Genomic DNA, 19,674 nt, shown 5'->3' on the forward strand with positions numbered 1-19,674 from the left:
ATGTGCAGGGAAGTCAAGTGCCTTGCACATCACATTTCGAATCATAAGCATTAACAAAAAGGACTACCACAAAGACAGTTGTGACTTAAGGACCAACCTATGTTGTAGATGATAAGGAAATAGGAAAAAAAAAAGCTATGACCACTATACTCCAGTATTTCATTGCATTGACAAAATAAACAAAACCAGGTGTTTCCTCCAGTGATGTGAATCATTACTTATCTGTCCTTAGCCATCCTCTGTGATGTTTGTACACTTTTTCCCATAAGTTCACCATGGTGAGACATTTGAAAAGATTTGAGATAGTTTCTGGGTAATTTAATCATTTTATTAATAATGCCAGCATTTTAACAAAAGGATGGTCATTTGGCAGTCTCTCTCTCAGACCAAAGACAACATGGTGATGGACTCACCATTTTTATCCCCTTTGAAGAGTGGGTGTTCCCCAGGGTGGCAATCAACCCTGATGGGTTAGCAATTATTAAGAGAATTAATATTACTATAAGGGACAGGACCTGAACTTTGATTATGTCATCCACTTCAAATTGTCCCCTCCCCCTACTCAGCCATGGGTGATTTATTAACAGATTTCATGTCCCACCCAAACCTGAGCAGAGCACAATTGGCTGCTCCATCTGGGTGGGGTCTAAATGGAGGAGAACCGTTAACTTCAGAGACTGAGGTCCTGAAATGAGGATTAAGAAAAGAGGGAAATCTGAATCTCCCCAAATCATTGGTTATTAATAATCATTTCTCTCAAAGGTGTTTCATATCACCTACCTCAGTATAAGGGCAAGATGAACTTTTAAATGTGTAAATAAGATAATGTATGCCATGTGATCTCTTTACAAAGTGTGAACCATTGTGAATCAAAAAGGGAACAGTTGATTTTGCCAACCAAACAAGTTAAGCACCCCTCTGAGGGCATCCTTGATGAAGGTATGGGAAAAGAATAGCCAGGCTTTCACAAATAACCTTTGACACCCTGAGACCACATTGTCAAGATCAAACAATTGAATGAACACTATAGGGAATGTTTCCCATTGTGCTTATTGCTTAGCTTATTGAATATTTTTTTAAATTGGTATAGCAGAGCAAAGTTACACCTCAGGGCTGCCCTCCTACAAAATGCCTCCCTTATCCATATTAAAATCATAAAAATATACTTTGAAAGATGAAATGTTATAGTCTTTGAAGTTGTGGGTCACTCAAAGAACAATGGACTGGCACATGACTAATAAGCTTCAATGTGTTACTCATGAAAAATTATGCAAGAAAAGTGGTGTAAAAGATATCATTGGAAGATTTAATGACTGAAAAAGGAGGTAGGCTAGTCAAGTAGAAAGAATGAGGGATAACAAATGGACATCCTTTGTGCTCCAGTTGTATTCATGAAATGTCAAGCAATGTAGAGGAAGTCCACAAATATTTGGTTGACCCCATGGAAGACAGATGGAAGGATTTGTTCAAGAACTACATAGTATGATCCAACCATTCTGGAGAGCAATTTGGAACCATGCCCAAAGGGCTATAAAACTGTGCTTACCCTTTGATCCAGCAATACCACTATTAGGTCTGTATCCCAATGAGACCATTAAAAAGGGAAAAGGGCCCACAAGTGCAAAAATATTTATAGCAGCTCTTTTTGCAGTGGCAAAGAATTGGAAACTGATGGGATGCTTATCAACTGGTGAATGGCTGAACAAGCTATAGTATATGAATGTAAGGGAATACGACTGTACTGTAAGAAATGATGAGCAGGTGTATTGCAGAAAAACCTGGGAAGACTTACATGAACTGATGCTGAGTGAAGTGAACAAAACCAAGAGAACATTGTACACAGTAGCAGCAACACTGTGTGATGATCAACTATGATAGACTTAGCTCTTCTCAGCAATACAATGATCCAGGACAGTTCCAAAATACTCATGATGGAAAATGCTATCCACATCCAGAGAAAGAACTATGGAGTCTGAATGCAGAGCGAAGCAGACTATTTTCACTTTTTTCATTTTTGTTTTTTCTTTCTTGTAGTTTTTTCCCTTTCATTGTGATTCTTCTGTCACAGCATGACTAATGTGGAAATATGTTTAACATAACTGTACATGTATAACCTATATTAGATTTCTTGCTGTCTTGGGAAGAGAGGAAGGGAGGGAGGGAGAGAGGGAGAAAACTTAGAACTCAAATCTTATCAAAGAGAATGTTGAAAACTATCTTTACATGTAGTTGGGAAAAAATAAGGTACTATTAAGTAGGGGGAAAAAGAATCGCACACTATGAGAAGTTTTGGATGGACAGCACTGGAAGGAGGCCACATATTGATGAGACCATTGATTCATGGAGAGATCAAAATATGATTAAGCAAAGGCACAGCATTAACATTAACATAAAGGGCCCTATTGTCCTATATACATTGTTTGTACTTAGTTGTTTATACATCTCCCCCCTCCCCTTCTCCCTTCTCCCTTAGACTGTGAGATCCTCTGACTGTAGTTACTGTCTTTTACTTTTCATTATACCCCCAGCACTTAGCACAGTTCCTGGCACATGCTCTTATTGGTCAGTTGTTTTGGTCATGTCCCATTCATTTGGGATTTTCTTGGCAAAGATACTGGAGTGGTTTGCCGTTTCCTTCTCCAGCTCATTTTACAAATGAGGAACTGAGGCAAACACCACAACAACAGCAACAACAACAAAACCCAAATCCTTGCCCAGGGTCACACAGCTGGTTAGTCTCTGAGGCCAGACTCCTGACTCCAGGCCTGGCACTCTATCCACTGTGCCCTTTAGCTGCCTGGAACATAATAAGAGCTTAATGCTTATTGACAACTATAAACTTGGCAAATAATTAATATACATCATTTTGCAAAATGAAGATAAATTCAAATTTCAACCCAAAGTGAAAATAGAACAGATTTCCTTCATGCTCTGATTTCAGAGTGGAAACAAAAGACCATTAGAGAGAAAATATAAAATTGGGTAGAAGCATCTCAGAATGGGGAAAAAAAGACGTGCTTCTAATTGCTCTTTGAAGTTAGACTAAAATGTGTGTTATTTGCTGTAAGGATAAGAAGGTAAGGTTTGGAGCATACATTTCATTTTTACTCAAAGTATACCGCCAGGAGGAAGCCAAAAAAAAATGCTTCATTTAAAAGAAGCTAGCTAATATTGTTATTTGATATGTGGGTTGAGTATGCTATGCTTATATATTTTTTTCTGATCAATAACCAAAACTACCTTGTCTAGACATCTGTCATTCACTGAATGGAATTGAATAAATATTTCTAAAGCACTTATTATGTATGAAGCAATGTGCTACTTGCTGGGCGAAGATGAAAAAATGATATCATTCATGCTATTGGGGATAGGCCTGGAATGTAATATGTTTAACTATAGGATCCTTTCTATGGCTACTCTCTGAACTCATATTGGGACTCACAGGATGGGTCTCTAGAGTGTGGGTGACTGTTAATTCTCTGTCAGTGTTCTAGTTGTGACTCTGAGGGGCTGACTAGGTGGTGCAGTGTCCTGACTGTGAGGGGCACCTGGATGGATAGCCTTTAGGACTGGCCTGTCATCGCATATTTCTAGAACATACACCATGGCTAGATAAGGAGCTGGGAACAGAATTGAATAAGGGGAGGAGAATGGACAAGATTGCATGTAGGAAATTGCATAATTCTTTTAATGTGCACAAGCTTCTCCCTGAACAAAGACTATTCTTAAAAGTATAGTTAATGCCTTATATTTTTACTTCCCAAGCATGTCTAGACGTGCCTTCCTCCCCATGCCCCTTTAACAATGGATAAATTAATGGATTAATAAATTAATGGATAATTAAACAAAACCAACTTACATGGCAACGATGTACATAACATTCTGGGCCCACAATCTTCTATTGCTATAGGAAAAGGAAGGATGTGCATTTCATCATCTGTTCTCCTGGGTCAAAGTTGATTATGATAGTCACTTAGAATTAGGTTTTATTTTTGATATCTTTGTTGTTTACATTATTATAGTTATTGCATATGTTGTTTTCCTACTTCCGTTCGCTTTACTCTGAATCAGGTTATTCAAATGTACTCATATTTCTCTGGATTCCCTATATTCATAATTTCTTGCTGTTCAGTGATATTCCATTTATTCACTACAATTTGTTCAATCATTTCCTGATGGATGGGCACTCACCTTGGTTTCAGCTTTTTTGCTACCGCAAAAAATTCCACTATGAATATTTTGGCATATACAATGCAAAAGAGATGTACATGATGAGTGTGAACAGAATGAAGTATATCACACGTGAGGAATTAATGAAAAGTGCCATAAAAGATGTCTTTAAAGAAATATATGAGTGAAAAAAGTGATGGGCCTATCACATAGTAAGAGTGATGGAAAGTCCACTGATATTCAAATTACATGAAGATAATTTAAGGAAGGCTCCAGCACAGACTCTCTTCCTTTCCACCCTCTTCCCACCCTTGAACATGGTGAATTTATGAGAGGATATGGTTGAGAAGAGGTACAAAGGATTGGCAGGCATGAGTAAGTAGTGTTCTTCATCCATACAGGGAATGCCTGCAAATGTAAAATCACAGATCCATTGCAGTATTGGAAAATGAGTAAACCATTCAGGTAAATAGGTTATCTATTCTTTTCTTCACAACTCTAAGGATTGACATGCCACAACCAAAACCTTCCTCCAGAAACTCATTGCTCTGAAGAGAAGCTAAGAATTTCTTGCTAATGCTCTACCAAAATCTCTTTGATTTTAACTTAAGTCCATTTCCTTCCATTTGGCCTTTCTTTCACCTAATGACAACTTGTCATTTTCCCATGCATGTACTTGAAGTTTACCCTCGTCCCTTTCTTCAGTTAAGAAGCCCCAACTATTTCAATTTCAATAATTACTAATTTTAGTTAACTAATGTTAATAATTATTGCTTCGTGGGATAAAATTTTCATGCTTTTAACGATTCGTCTTTGGACATTCCTCGGCTTACCTATGGCCTTTAAACAAGTATAGTGGCCCAAATTGTCTACCATAAGGTCGTATTTTCTATGCCTATAGTTTTTTAGATTGTACTTATTTTATTAACAAAAAATACTTTTACTAGCAAAAGAATCCTAGTGATAAAAGCACAGGACATTTAAGATAAGGGAAATGACTTGAATGAGGAATTCTAGCATCTAAATGTAACATAATTAAGGCCTGAATACAAAACTTTGAATGAAACCAAATGAATCTCAAAGATCCTAGAGGACACTTATTATGATATTAACTGCATTTATGTTTGTCGTCTAAGAACTTTAGGTATCTTTTAGTTCATTTTCTCAAAAGAAAACAAAAATTGAGCCTTTTAAATTTTTAACTTGCTACTTATTCCATATGATTTTTCATACTTTAACAAAATTATCCTGAATTTCTCAATTAATTTCAATTAACAAATTATTCTAAAACAGATTAATTTGATCTATAACATTGACATGTTAGTCTGGGATCTGTGAAACTCTTCAAAGACTAAAAAAATCATAACTTTTACTCCTGGGATACTTTATAGCACAAATGAACTGGATTATATATTAGGAATTTAATCATATCTGTCTCCATTCTTATAATTCTCCATGTTAAATATGTGTTAATTCCCCTTTGGTAGGCATTTTAGTTCAAGTTACTGAAGAAGTCTGAGCAACAAGTTTTAATAATATGACACTACCTGTAAGTTTGCCTAATTCTATTTGGTTCCCAACTTGCTTCTTACCTCCAGGGACACTAACAGATTAGCATTTCCTATCTCCCTTTCATCAGGAAAACTTGGTCGTTGTGTCAGAGAATGACAGATATAGAAATGAAAGGGAACTTAGAGTTCATTTAGCCCAATTTGCTGAAAAAGAAACTGAGGGCTAGAGAAAAAAGTGATTTGCCTAAGGACTCAGAGTGCTGGGCTTCAAATAGAGGTCTTTCCACTACAAAAGTAGTGGTCTTCTCACTGAATTGTGCTGCTACTTTGTTCAAGTACTCCCATGTAGAAATACTCCCACGTGGTCCTCAGAATCAATGTGCTATTATTACACTTGGTTTCCATGTGTTGCTCCCTTTATAATTACCAGCTCTTATTAACTCTGATATCATTTCATTATGGAACAGATCCATTGAACCCAGGATTAAGAGGTGACAAAAAGATGAAAAATGGCATCTTTCTTAAGATGGTATCTTCCCATCTCCTCTATAGTCTCCTCTTCTACTATTGACTCTGATGATGTAATTAGGGTGGTCTATGTTCCTGGGTCTTGAGTTCCTTCCAAACCTACTCGAAAGAAGGTGGGATGTCCTTCTCCAGGAGACCTACTTGCCATGGGGTGCTGAGCTGCTTCAGATCTACTCCCATTATCCACTTGGGTATATTATGCAAGATCAACACACACACACACATATATATATATATACACACACACACACATATACACACACCCAGGGCTTTATTGTGTGCATTATTGGGATTTAAACGGCATGAAGAATTCACATCATTTGTCAGATTTTTATTTTCAAAAAGAGGAGTTGGATGGATAGGTAGCTAAGTAAACAGCTATATGGCCAGTGGATAGAGTGTAGGAGTTGAAGTCAGGAAGACCCGAGTTCAAATCCTCCTTAAGACAGTACTAGCTATGTGATGCTTGGCAAGTCATTTTACCACTCTATGCCTCAGTTTCTTCATATGTAAAATGGGAATAGAACAATAATAGCACCTGCCTCACAGGGTAGTTGTGAGGATCAGCTGAGTTAACATGTGTAAAGTCCAGTAGAAATGCCAGTTATTATTAATTAAATTAATTTAAATTAATTTAATTTTAAATTAAATCAATTAAAAATAAAGTTAGACAGATAAATGATAGAGCATTTATAAAGCACGTGCTATTGGTGGTCAGGTGGCACAGTGGATAGAGTGCCAGGCCTGGAGTCAGGAAGATTTATCTTTCTGAGTTCAAATCTGGCCCCTGATACATACTGGCTGTGTGATCCTGAACAAGTCACTTAACCTTGTTTGCCTTAGTTTGCTCCTCTGTAAAGTGAGCAGGAAAAGACACATTCCAGTGTCTTTGCCAAGAAAACCCAAATGGGGACATGAAGAGTCAGACACAACTGAACAACAACAAAATATCATGTTCCAAACATTATGCTAAGTACTGGGGATATAAATAAAAGCAAGCAAGTCAATTCTTGCCCTCAAGGAGCTTTCATCTAATTGGGGAGGATCACTCATAAAAGGGAACTGAAAGGAGTATGGAGGTAAATAAGCAATGGCATGATTGGAGATGCCAGGGAAGAAACTAAGGTTGAAGCTGGCCTAGCAAAGAGTGACTACAGAAGCAGAGTCCCATTCTGGGTAGTTCAGGAGTAAAGACATCACACAGAGTAGAATACAGAAAGCAAGAACAAAAAAACATACATATCTTTGGGGCTTGGATAGGGGATTCTGTCAGGGCAAGCATCCCATCTGTTCATGCATGTAAAAATCCCTCTACAAACTTTTAATAATGATTACAATCATTTAGGTTTGTAACTAGTACTTTAAGGTTTATTTTATGTTTTCATAGACATCTTAGAGAGTCAGTTTGGTCATAAAGTTTCAACCACCTGTGGTCAATTTGGTAACAACTCGCTCCAAACTTAGCTCTATGGATTTTTGGATGACAGACGTACATTTCATTGCCAGACCTCTACCCAAAGACTTTTCCGCTTGAAAGGACTGCTAGGAACCATTGTGGTTCAATGGCTTAACTTTTATAAAACTAAGATTAAACTCTTGTGTTGTGATGAGGAATTGGTGCAGGAATTTAATGGTCCTTTAAGCTACACAGTTTAGCTTCAGATATGTGATACCAATCTGTCTCAATATATCCAGTTATCTAGGGACTATCCTTATCTGCTCCAGGATAAGACTGGGATAGTAGAGGGTGGCGCCAGATGATAATTTATGAAGGGAAATACCAAACAATCTATATTGACTTTAAGATTTGTGGTAGTGTTTTTTTTTTGGTAGGGATAAGGGATAGAGATAGTAAGAAGGAATGGTATTTTTAATTTTATTATGCCCAACCTAACTGAATTGAGTATTACCAAGCTGTAGCTAAGGTTTCTAAGTTTCCTAATATTCCATTACCTCTTGTGGAATACTGTAATAAAACTCTGACTGTTGAGTCTCTACATAAACCAACACAGAGATCCATAAGGCCATGCTAGGTATTTGTGAGGGCCTACTTCATATTACTGTAGTACTTAAGAATGGTTTCTGAACAATAGAAGCCTCCACTGTAACATTCTGAAACTATCTTTGGTGCCTGAGAGTTTCCATACTGGGTTTTGTATAGCATGTTTTAGTTTATCAACTATTCCTGGATCATCTTGTCAAGAAAGGAAAAATCCTGAATTGTTATAATTCCACTTCAGACATAAAATGAATTAAATTCTAATTTTCTATTGAATATATTTCAGATCACAAACAATGGTATTTTTCTTAGAACAATCACATTTTTGTCTGAATGGTCAAATTCAGAAATGCAAAATTTGTGTGTTATATGCATAGATAATACACAGACTATCCAGTACTCAAAATTGATTTGAGGATGTTTTTGGCATTCACAATAACTTAATTAATGATTCCAATATAGTCACTTCATCCTTTTCAGCTATCGTAAAATATACTATTGAGTATGTAAGTAGTTTTACTCACATGATCAAAGGAATGATTGTCTACTTTAAAAGAGTAAAACAAAATTAAGCTTGAAATTTTTGCTCCCAGGAATGGCAATTTTAAAACCAAAAAGCAATGAGTAATGGTGGTATTTTGGCATTCAGATTCACTTATACTGGTTATATATAAGAAGGCCTAATTATTTTGTTGAGCCTATGGTCTCTTCACTGTGGGTATTCCTTCCATCTGGGTCAATTACATAGCACCCACACTTTCTTATTCTGGGTATTTCTTGTCTGCCTTCCTTTACAGATTCTCCATTATGCCGGAGCCCTTCCTGAACATGTTTTCACATTTGTTGGATACCAGAGCAGCACTTGAACTTTCTATTAATGTTTTGCTCCTTCCTATATGACTGGCCCATATCCTCTTCTGATCATGTATTTTTTTGAATGGTGTTCCTTGTGATTCTACTTGCATAGGTCATCATTGTAAATATGCTGCAGCCTACTTATACCACCATGTTTTTTTCCATTGCCCATTGGGTCATCTGCAACTTTGATTTTTTTAAGAGATGGTAGTGTTGTAAGATTCATAACCACATAGCATACCTGAGACAACATTTGTTTGGTCCTGTGTTTATATACATTGTTTTATCTCACTTTCACTGAATATTTGACCTCGGTAATAAAAATTTTATATTAGAAACATATTAATTTGTTCACTACCTCAACTTCGAGTCATCAACAAGAATTTATTAAGCACCTACTGTGTGCTGGGCACTGTGGTAAGCACAGACGATACAAAGAAAACAAGGAAACGGACTTTGCTCTCAAGTAGCTCAAAATCTAATGAAGAAGATAACATGTAAACAACTATCTACAAACAAGATACATAGGAGATAAATTGGAAAGGGAAGGTGCCAAGGTTAAGGAGGGTGAGGAAAGGACTCTTGGAGAAAATGGGACTTGAATGGATTCTTGGAGGAAGCCAAGGTTGATATGAGGCAGAGATGATGAGAAAGAGTTTCAGGTATGGGTGACAGCCAATGAAAATGTCTGGAGTTGAAAGATGGAGTGAAAAGAATGGCAGTAAGTGAATTATTGCCCAAGTCACAATTTTTGTTCCAAAGTACAAAATAGTTTGTAGTAGCATGATGGAAAGAGAGTGGGAAAGCAGAAGACATGGGTTACGAGTTCCAGGGGTGGAGCCAAGATGGTGGCTGGAAAGCAAGGACTTGCATGAGCTCCCAACCACGTCCCTCCAAAAACCTATAAAAAATGGCTCTGAACAAATTCTAGAACTGCAGAACCCACAAAATAGCAGAGGGAAGCAGGGATCCGGCCCAGGACAGCCTGGATGGTCACCGAATGAGGTCTGTTGTGCCCATGGGAGGCAGCAGGACCAGCCAGAATAGGAGCCAGACAGAACAGGCTCTAGCACCCTGAATCAGTTTGCTGTGCAGTTACCAGACTTTTCAACCCACAAACACCAAAGACAACAGAAAAGGTTAGTGGGAAAAGCTGCAGGGGAGAGAGTTCATGGTTTGGCCACTGCCCCAGGGGCAGCGAGGGAGGTGCAGCTACAAAACTACAGCTGCAGTTACTTCTGGCCCCAGGCCCACGTGGTGGGAGGAATTAAGTGGTGGATCAGAGCAGGAGTGCAGAACCTGCTGAAGATTTGCCAGGTCCAGATTGGTGGTTCTTGAGGGAGGAGGAGTGCGGGTGTGGCAGAGCTGGCTGTATAGAAATAGCTCTGAAATCAACAGCACATCCCCTCAAGCTTGGAGCAAAGTACTCTTTGCTCTACAAGCAGTCATACCCCCGACGAAAAACTCAAGGGTCAAGTAAGTTGGCTGGGAACATGGCCAGGCAGTGAAAATGCGCCCAGATTCAGTCTCAGACTTCGGAATCTTTCTTTTGTGACAAAGAAGACCAAAACATACAGCCTGAAGAAGTCAACAAAGTGCAAGAGCCTACACCAAAAGCCTCCAAGAAAAACATGAACTGGTCTCAGGCCATGGAAGAGCTCAAAAAGGAGTTAGAAAAGCAAGTTAGAGAAGTAGAGGAAAAATTGGGAAGAGAAATGAGAATGATGCGAGAAAACCATGAAAAACAAGTCAATGACTTGCTAAAGGAGATCCAAAAAATACCGAAAAATACACTGAAGAAAACAACACCTTAAAAAATAGACTAACTCAAATGGCAAAAGAGCTCCAAAAAGCCAATGAGGAGAAGAATGCCTTGAAAGGCAGAATTACCCAAATGGAAAAGGAGGTCCAAAAGACCACTGAAGAAAATACTACTTTAAAAATTAGATTGGAGCAAGTGGAAGCTAGTGACTTTATGAGAAATGAAGATATTATAAAACAGAACCAAAGGAATGAAAAAATGGAAGATAATGTGAAATATCTCATTGGAAAAACCACTGACCTGGAAAATAGATCCAGGAGAGATAATTTAAAAATTATTGGACTACCTGAAAGCCATGATCAAAAAAAGAGCCTAGATATCATCTTTCAAGAAATTATCAAGGAGAATTGCCCTGATATTCTAGGGCCAGAGGGTAAAATAGAAATTGAAAGAATCCACAGATAGCCTCCTCAAATAGATCCCAGAAAGAAAACTCCTAGGAACATTGTCTCCAAATTCCAAGGCTCCCAGGTCAAGGAGAAAATACTGCAAGCAACCAGAAAGAAACAATTTGAATACTGAGGAAAAATAATTAGGATAACACAGGATTTGGCAGCTTCCACATTAAAGGACAGAAGGGGTTGGAATATGATATTCCGGAGGTCAATGGAGCTAGGATTAAAACCAAGAATCACCTACCCATCAAAACTGAGTATCATGTTCCAAGGCAAAATATGGATTTTCTATAAAATAGAGGACTTTCAAGCTTTCTCATTGAAAAGACCAGAGCTGAATAGAAAATTTGCCTTTCAAACACAACAATCAAGAGAAGCATGAAAAGGTAAACAAGAAAGACAAATCATAAGGGACCCACTAAAGTTGAACTGTTTTGTTTACATTCCTACATAGAAAGATGATGTATATGATTCATGAGACCTCAATATCATAGTAGCTGAAAGGAATATGCATATATATATATATATGTGTATACATATATATATATACATATGCATGTATCTATGTATGTATATGTGTAGAGATATACACACACACACACACACACACACACACACACACACACAAAGGGCACAGGGTGAGTTGAATATGAAGGGATGATATCTAAAAAAATAAAATCAATTTAATGGATAAGAGAGGAATATATTGAGAGAGGGAGAAAGGAAGAGATAGAATGGGGTAAATTATCTCGCATAGAAGTGGCAAGGGGGCGGGGGGGGGGGATGAGTAAATCTTGCTCTCATTGGATTTGACCTGAGGAGGGAATACCATACACACTCAATTGGGTATCTGACCCCACAGGAAAGAAGGAGGAAGAAGATAAAAAAGGGAGGATGATAGAAGGGAGGGCAGATGGGGGGGGGAGGTAATCAAAAACAAACATTTTCGAAAAGGGGCAGGGTCAAGGGAGGAAATTCAATAAAGGGGGATAGGTTAGGAAGGAGCAAAACATAGCTAATCTTTCACAACATGAGTGTTGTGGAAGGGTTTTACATAACGACATGCATGTGGCCTATGTTGAATTGCTTGCCTTCTTAGGGAGGGTGGGTGGGGAGGGAAGAGGGGAGAGAATGTGGAACTCAAAGTTTTAAAAACAGATGTTCAAAAACAAAAAAAAAAGTTTTTTGCATGCAACTAGGAAATAAGATACACAGGCAATGGGGCATAGAAATTTATCTTGCCCTACAAGAGAAGAAGGGAAAGGGGGATGGGAAGGGAGTGGGGTGACAGATGGGAGGGCTGACGGGGGAAAGGGGCAACCAGAATATACGTCATCTTGGGGTGGGGGGAGGGTAGAGATGGGGAAAAAAATTTGTTATTCAAACTTTTGTGAAAATCAATGCTGAAAACTAAATATATTAAATAAATTTAAAGAATATTAAAAAAAAGAAGACATGGGTTACATCCCTAGCTCTGCTCCTAACTAGCTTAGTGTCCTTGGGCACTTTATCTGCCTGAATACTGGTTTCTCCATTGATAAAATGAGGGAGCTAGACTAGATGATTTAAAGCTTCTTTACAGATCTAACCTTTCATGACTCTATTTTAAAATGGCCTTAAATTCTATTTGAGAATGGTTTCTGTTCAAAGAACAAACACACTTCTTTGACTTAACTACTAGTTGGAACAATGAAAGGTACAGAACTAAATTCATTTTAAGTAAAGTATTTGATTTAACATGAAAATTCCTGGAAATTTTAGACTCAAACACAACAATAACATCCAGGTATCCAATTTTGGCATTGTCTTGATTCTCTGAGGTGGAAGTTCAGTAGGCCTGCATTCACCCCCTACAAAGCATTCAGAAAGCTCCAGGAACACATTATAATTTGTGCACAACCAGTAGCACTCAGCAAATAGCAACACAGGTCTATAATTTCTTTGTGCCTTTAGCTACATTTTTAAGTTGAAACTATATTTCTTTCTTTGGCCAGGACCCCATAAGGCTGTATAGATTTGGGCAGAGAAAATCCACTTTATTTGCTAGTCTAAGGCCATGGTAGCACAAACTCTCCCCTCCAATATGTACTTCCTGCTACTGTTAGACTAATCTCCGCAGGTAGCGATGGTCAGTTCAGTCCTCGGTGGGTTCCTATTTTCTTTTGGGTAGAGTCCAAATTCATTTATTTGATATTCAGACCCTATCACAATCCTTGCCTTTTCAAACTCCTTTCACATTGTTCTCCATGGACTCTATGATTTAACAAGACTGAATAATCTTTGTTACCTAAATATTTGCTATACTTTCCTCCTTACATGCCTTTTCTCATGCTGTTCTCTATACCTGGAATCTCCTGCCTCCACTTCTTTTTCTCTTGAATCCTGAACCATCTTTAAAACACCACTCAAACCCCACATATTCCAGCAAGGCTTCTCTCATCCCCCTCTAATAACTCTCCATGACTTTACTATCTCTAATGCACTTACGTAATGCATATTATAATTACCTGTACTTATGTCAGTTATGTTATATGACTGTGAGTCATGGAATGCCACAATCTCCATGGAGAAGCCTGTAGTGGGTGGGAGGAGGCTGCAACACTTTATCAACCAAGAATTGGGCAAGAGAAATAGCATAAAGGATATCATTAGAGAGATGGCTGACCACAAAAGGAGGTGGGCTAATCATGTGTCATCAGTGAGGGATAACCACATGCAACAGCATTATCTATGCTGTTGTTGTTCATCCTTCATACTTCTTTTTTCCTTTCTTCTCAAGACATTTTATGTTTTTTAAGGTCTACCCTGACTTTTTAATTTTTTTTTTTAAAGTTTTGAGTTCCAAATTATATCCCTTCCTCCCCTTCCCTCTCCCCGAGAGAGTAAGCAATCAGATAAAGGTTACACGTGCACTTAGGTAAAACATTTCCATATTAGTAATTTTGTACAAAGAGAGTTGAATAAAAGAAAAAAGCAAAAGAAAGAAAGTGAAAAAATAGCAAGCTTCAGTCTGTATTCAATCAATATCAGTTCTTTTTCTGGAGGCAGATTGTATACATCCTTTGGGATTGCCTTGGATCATTTTATTGTTGAGAATAGCTAAGTCATTCACAATTCTTCATCGAACAATATTGCTGTTACTGTTTATAATGTTCTCCTGGTTCTGTTCACTTCACTATGCATCAGTTCATGTAAGTCTTTCCAGGTTTTTTCTGAAATGCTCCTGCTCATCATTTCTTAGAGCACAATCATATTCCAATCCAATCATATACCACAGCTTGTTTAGCCATTCCTAAATTGATGGGCATCTCTTTGATTTCCAATTCTTAGCTACCACAAAAAGAGCTACTATAAATATTTTTGCACAAAAAGTACATTTCTCTTTTTGTGGATGTCTTTGGGATATAGACCTAGCAGTGCTATTGCTGGATCAAAGAGTATGCACAGTTTTAAAGGCCTCTCCAGAATGGTTGGATCAGTTCACATCTCCAATAATGCATTATTGTCCCGGTTTTCCCACATCCCCTCCAACATGCAACATTTTCCTTTTTTTGTCATATTAGCCACTCTGATAGGTGTGAGGTGGCACCTCAGAATTGTTTTAATTTGCATTCTTCCAATCAAAAGTGATTTAGAGCATTTTTTCATATGACTATACATAGCTTTGATTTCTTTGTCTGAAAACTGCCTGTTCATATCCTTTGACCATTATCAATTGGGGAATAACTTGTATTTTTATAGTTTGACTCAGTTCTCTATATTTTTGAGAAATGAGGCCTTTATCAGACATATTTGTTGCAAACCACCCCTCCCTTGCCAGTTTTCTGCTTTCCTTATAATTTTGGGTACATTCGTTTTGTTTGTCCTAAAACTTTGTAATTTTATGTAATCAAAATTATTTATTTTACATTTTGCAATGCTCTTTGTATCTTCTTTGGTCCTAAATTCTTCCCTTATCCACAAATCTGACAGATAAACTATTCCATGCTCTCTTAATTTGTTTTTGGTATCACTCATTATGTGTAAATCATGTAACCCATTTTGGCCTTCCCTTGCTTATACATTATAAGTTGTTGGTCTATACCTAGTTTCTGTCATACTGTTTTCCAGTTTTCCCAGCAGTTTTTGTCAAATACTGAGTTTTTGTTCCAAAAGCTTAGATCTTTGGGTTTATTATATATTCAGTTACTATCGTCATTTACTATAATGTAATGTGTACCTACTCTAGTCCACTGATCTAGTACTCTATTTCTTGGTCCAATACCAGATTGTTTTGATAATTACTGCTTTATAATACAGTTTTAGATCTGATATGACTTGAACAATTTCTTTTGCATTTTTTTCACCGATTTCCTTGATATCCTTGAGCTTTTGTTCTTCCAGATGAATTTTGTTATTTTTTCCTAGCTTTATAAAATTATTTTTGATAGTTTGATTGATATTGTACTGAATAAATAGATTAATTTAGGTAGAATTGTCATTTTCATTATATTGACCTGGCATATGCATGAGCAATTAATATTTTCTCTGTTGTTTAGATCTGACTATTTTTGTGTGTAAAGTGTTTTATGGTTATGTTCATATAGTTCCTGGTTTTGTCTTGGCAGAAAGACTCGCAAGTATGCCATATTGTCTACAGTTATTTTAAATGAAATTTCTCTATCTCTTGCTGCTGGACTTTGTTGGTAATATATAGAAATGCTGATGATTTATGTGGGCTTATTTTGTATCCTGCAACTTTTCTACACTTGTTAATAATTTCAAGTAGCTTTTTAGTTCATTCTCTAGGATTTTCCAAGTATAACATTGTATCGTCTGCAAAGAGTGATAATTTTGTTTCCTCGTTACGCATTCTAATTCCTTTAATTTTTTTCTTCTCTTATTGCTATAGCTAACATTTCTAGTACAATATTAAATAATAGAGGTGATAATGAGCATCCATGCTTCTCCCTTGATTTTATTGGGAAGGCTTCTACATTATCCCCATTACAGCTAATGCTTGCTGATGGTTTTAGATAAATATTGCTTATCATTTTAAGGTAAGCTCCATTTATACCTATGCTAGCTAGTGTTTTTAATAGGAATGAGTGCTGTATTTTGGCAAAGGCTTTTACTGCATCTATTGAGATAATCATATGATTTCTGTTGGTTTTGTTATTGATATAGTCGATTATGCTGGTAGTTTTCCTAATTTTGAACCAGCCTTGCATTCCTGCTATAAATTCCACCTGGTCATAGTGTATGATCTTTGTGATTTAAAATTTTCATATCAATATCCATTCAGAAAATTGGTTTATAATCTTCTTTCTCCGTTTTGGCTTTTCCTGGTCAGATTATCAGCACTGTAGTTGTGTTGTAAAAGTTGTGTTGTGTAGGATTCCTTCTTTGCCTATTTTTCTAAATAGTTTATCTAGTTCTGGGATTAAGTGTTCTTATATTTTTTGGTAGAATTTGCTTATAAATGCATCTGGTCGTGGGAATTTTTTCTTAGGAACTTCACTGAAGGCTTGTTCAATTTCTTTTTCTAAGATTAGGTTAAGAATTTTTTTTTTCTGTTAATCTGGGTAATTTATATTCTTGTAGATATTCATCCATTTCATTTAGATTGTCAAATTTATTGGCATATAACTGGGCAAAATAGCTCCTAACAGTTGTCTTAATTTCCTTTTCATTGGTGGTGAATTCATCCCTTTCGTTTTTGATACTAATTTGGGTTTCTTCTTTCCTTTTTAAAAATCAAATTATCCAATGGTTTAGCTATTTTATTTTTTCATAAAACCAGCTTCTAGTTTTATTTATCAGTTCAATGGTTTTCTTACTTTCAATTTTATTAATCTCTCCTTTGATTTTCAAGATTTCTAATTTGGTATTTAATTGGGGATTGTAAACATTTTTCTAGTTTTTTTTTTAGTTGCATGCCCAATTCACTGATCTACTTTTTCTTTATTTTATTGATACAAGCAATTAGAGATATAGAATTTCCCCTAAGTACCACCTTGGCTGCATCCAATACATTTTGGTATGTTGTCACATTGTTGTTATTTTCTTTAATAAAATTATCGATTGTTTCTATGATTTGTTCTTTGGCCCACTTGATTTTTAGGTTTAGATTATTTAATTTCCAATTAATTTTTAATCTCTCTTTCCATTGTCCATTACTGAATGTAATTTTATTGCACTATGATCTGAAAAGGATGTGTTTACTATTTCTGCTTTTTTTTGCATTTGCTTGTGAGGTTTTTGATTTCCTAGTATATGGTTAATTTTTGTGTAGGTGCCAAACACTGAAGAGAAAAGGTATATTCCTTTCTATTGCCATTCAACTTTCTCCAGAGATCTATCATAACTAACTTTTACAGAATTTTATTCAACCCCTTAACTTCTTTCTTATTTATTTTTGGTTAGATTTATCTAGTTTTGAGAGGGGAAAATTGAGATTCCCCACTAGTATAGTTTTATTATCTATTTCCTCCTGTAACTCATTCAACTTCTCCCTCAAAAATTTAGACACTATACAATTTGGTACATGTATGTTTAATATTGTTATAACTTCATTGTCTATGGTACCATTCAGCAAGATATAGTTTCCATCTATATTTCTTTTAATTAGATTGATTTTTGATTTTGCTTTACCTTGGGTCATGATTGCTACCCCTGCTTTTTTTTTTTTTTTTTGCTTCAGCTGAAGCATAAAAGATTCTGCTTCAGCCCCTTACCTTCATCATATGTGTATCTCTCTGCTTCAGATGTGATTCTTTTAAATAACATATTGTAGGATTCTGATTTTTAATCTATTCTGCTATCCACTTCTGTTTTATGGGTGAGTTCATCCCATTCACATTTGTAGCTATGATAACTTTGTATTTCCCTCCATGTTATTTTTCTCTTGTTTATCCTCTTCTCCCTTACCCTCCACCCTTTCTTTCCTCACAAGTGTTTACTTCTGATCACCACCTTCCCCAATCTACCATCTCTTTTATCAGTCCCTCCCTTTCCCTTCTATTATCCCCATACTTTTTTACTTCATTGTAGAGCAAGATAAATTTCTATATCCAATTGAATGTATATATTATTCTCTCTTTAAGCCAACTTTGATGACAGTAAGGTTTATGCTTTGCCCCTCACCCCTCTCCCCATCATAGCTCCCCTCCATTATAATAGCCTTTTCATGCCTCTTTTATGTGAGATAATTTACCCCATTCAATCTCTCCCCTTCTTTTTTCAGTGCAATTTTCCTTTTTGCCATGTTATTTTGTTTTGGGGTGCCATCCCATCAATGTTACTTTATATCCACACCCTCTGTCTACATCCTTCTAATCACTCTTTAGTAATGAAGTTTTTAAGAGTTACAAATATTATCTTGCCATATAGAAATATAAACAATTTAACCTTATTGAATTTCTTATGTTTTCTCTTTTTCATTTCTTTTTTACCTTTTTATGTTTTCTTTTAGTCTTGTATTTGGAGATCAAATTTTTTATTCAGCTCTGGTCTTCTAATTAGGAGTGCTTGAAAGTCCCCTATTTGTTAAATGTCCATTTTTTCCCCTGAAAGATTATATTCAATTTTGCTGGGTAGGGACTCTTGGTTGTTATCCTAACTTTTTGCCTTCTGTTACATCATATTCCAAGCCCTCCAGTTCTTTAATGTGGAGGCTGCCAAATCCTGTGTAATCATGACTGTAGCTCCATGATATTTGAATCATTTCTTTTTGATTGCTTGAAATCCTTTCTCCTTGACCATGATATTCCTGGAAGTTTTTGTTTTAGGATCCCTTTCAGGTGATGATTGGTGTGTTCTTTCAATTTCTATTTTTTCCTTCTGCTTCTAATATATCAGGGCAGTTTTCTTTGATAATTTCTTGAAAGACGTTGTCCAGGCTTTTTTTTTTCTTCTTTTGATCATGTCTTTCATGTAGTCCAAAAATTCTTATATTATCTCTCTTGGATCTGTTTTCTAGGTCAGTTGTTTTTCCAAAGAGAAATTTCATATTTTCTTCAATTTTTTTACTTTTTTGATTTTGCTTTATCATATCTTGATGTCTCAGAGTGATTAGTTTCCACTAATTTTTAAGGAACTATTTTCTTCTGTGAGCCTTTCTCCTTCCTTTTCCATTTGGCCAATTCTATTTGGGGGGGGGGAGTTATTTTCCTCAGTAAATTTTTGTATATCTTTTCCCATGCTATTGACTCTTTCTTCATGATTTTCTTGCATCACTCTCATTTCTTTTCTGGAATTTTTCTTCTACTTCTGTAATTTGCCTCTTAAAATGTTTTTTAAGCTCTTCCAGGAATTCTTTTTGGGCCTGACACCAAATTACGTTTTTCTTTGAGGCTTCACATGTAGCTATTTTGACACTATTGTTCCCTTCTACTTTCATGCCTAGATCCTGCT

This window comes from Trichosurus vulpecula, chromosome 1 (assembly GCF_011100635.1).
Source record: "Trichosurus vulpecula isolate mTriVul1 chromosome 1, mTriVul1.pri, whole genome shotgun sequence".
In the NCBI taxonomy this organism is placed as follows: Eukaryota; Metazoa; Chordata; class Mammalia; order Diprotodontia; family Phalangeridae; genus Trichosurus; species Trichosurus vulpecula.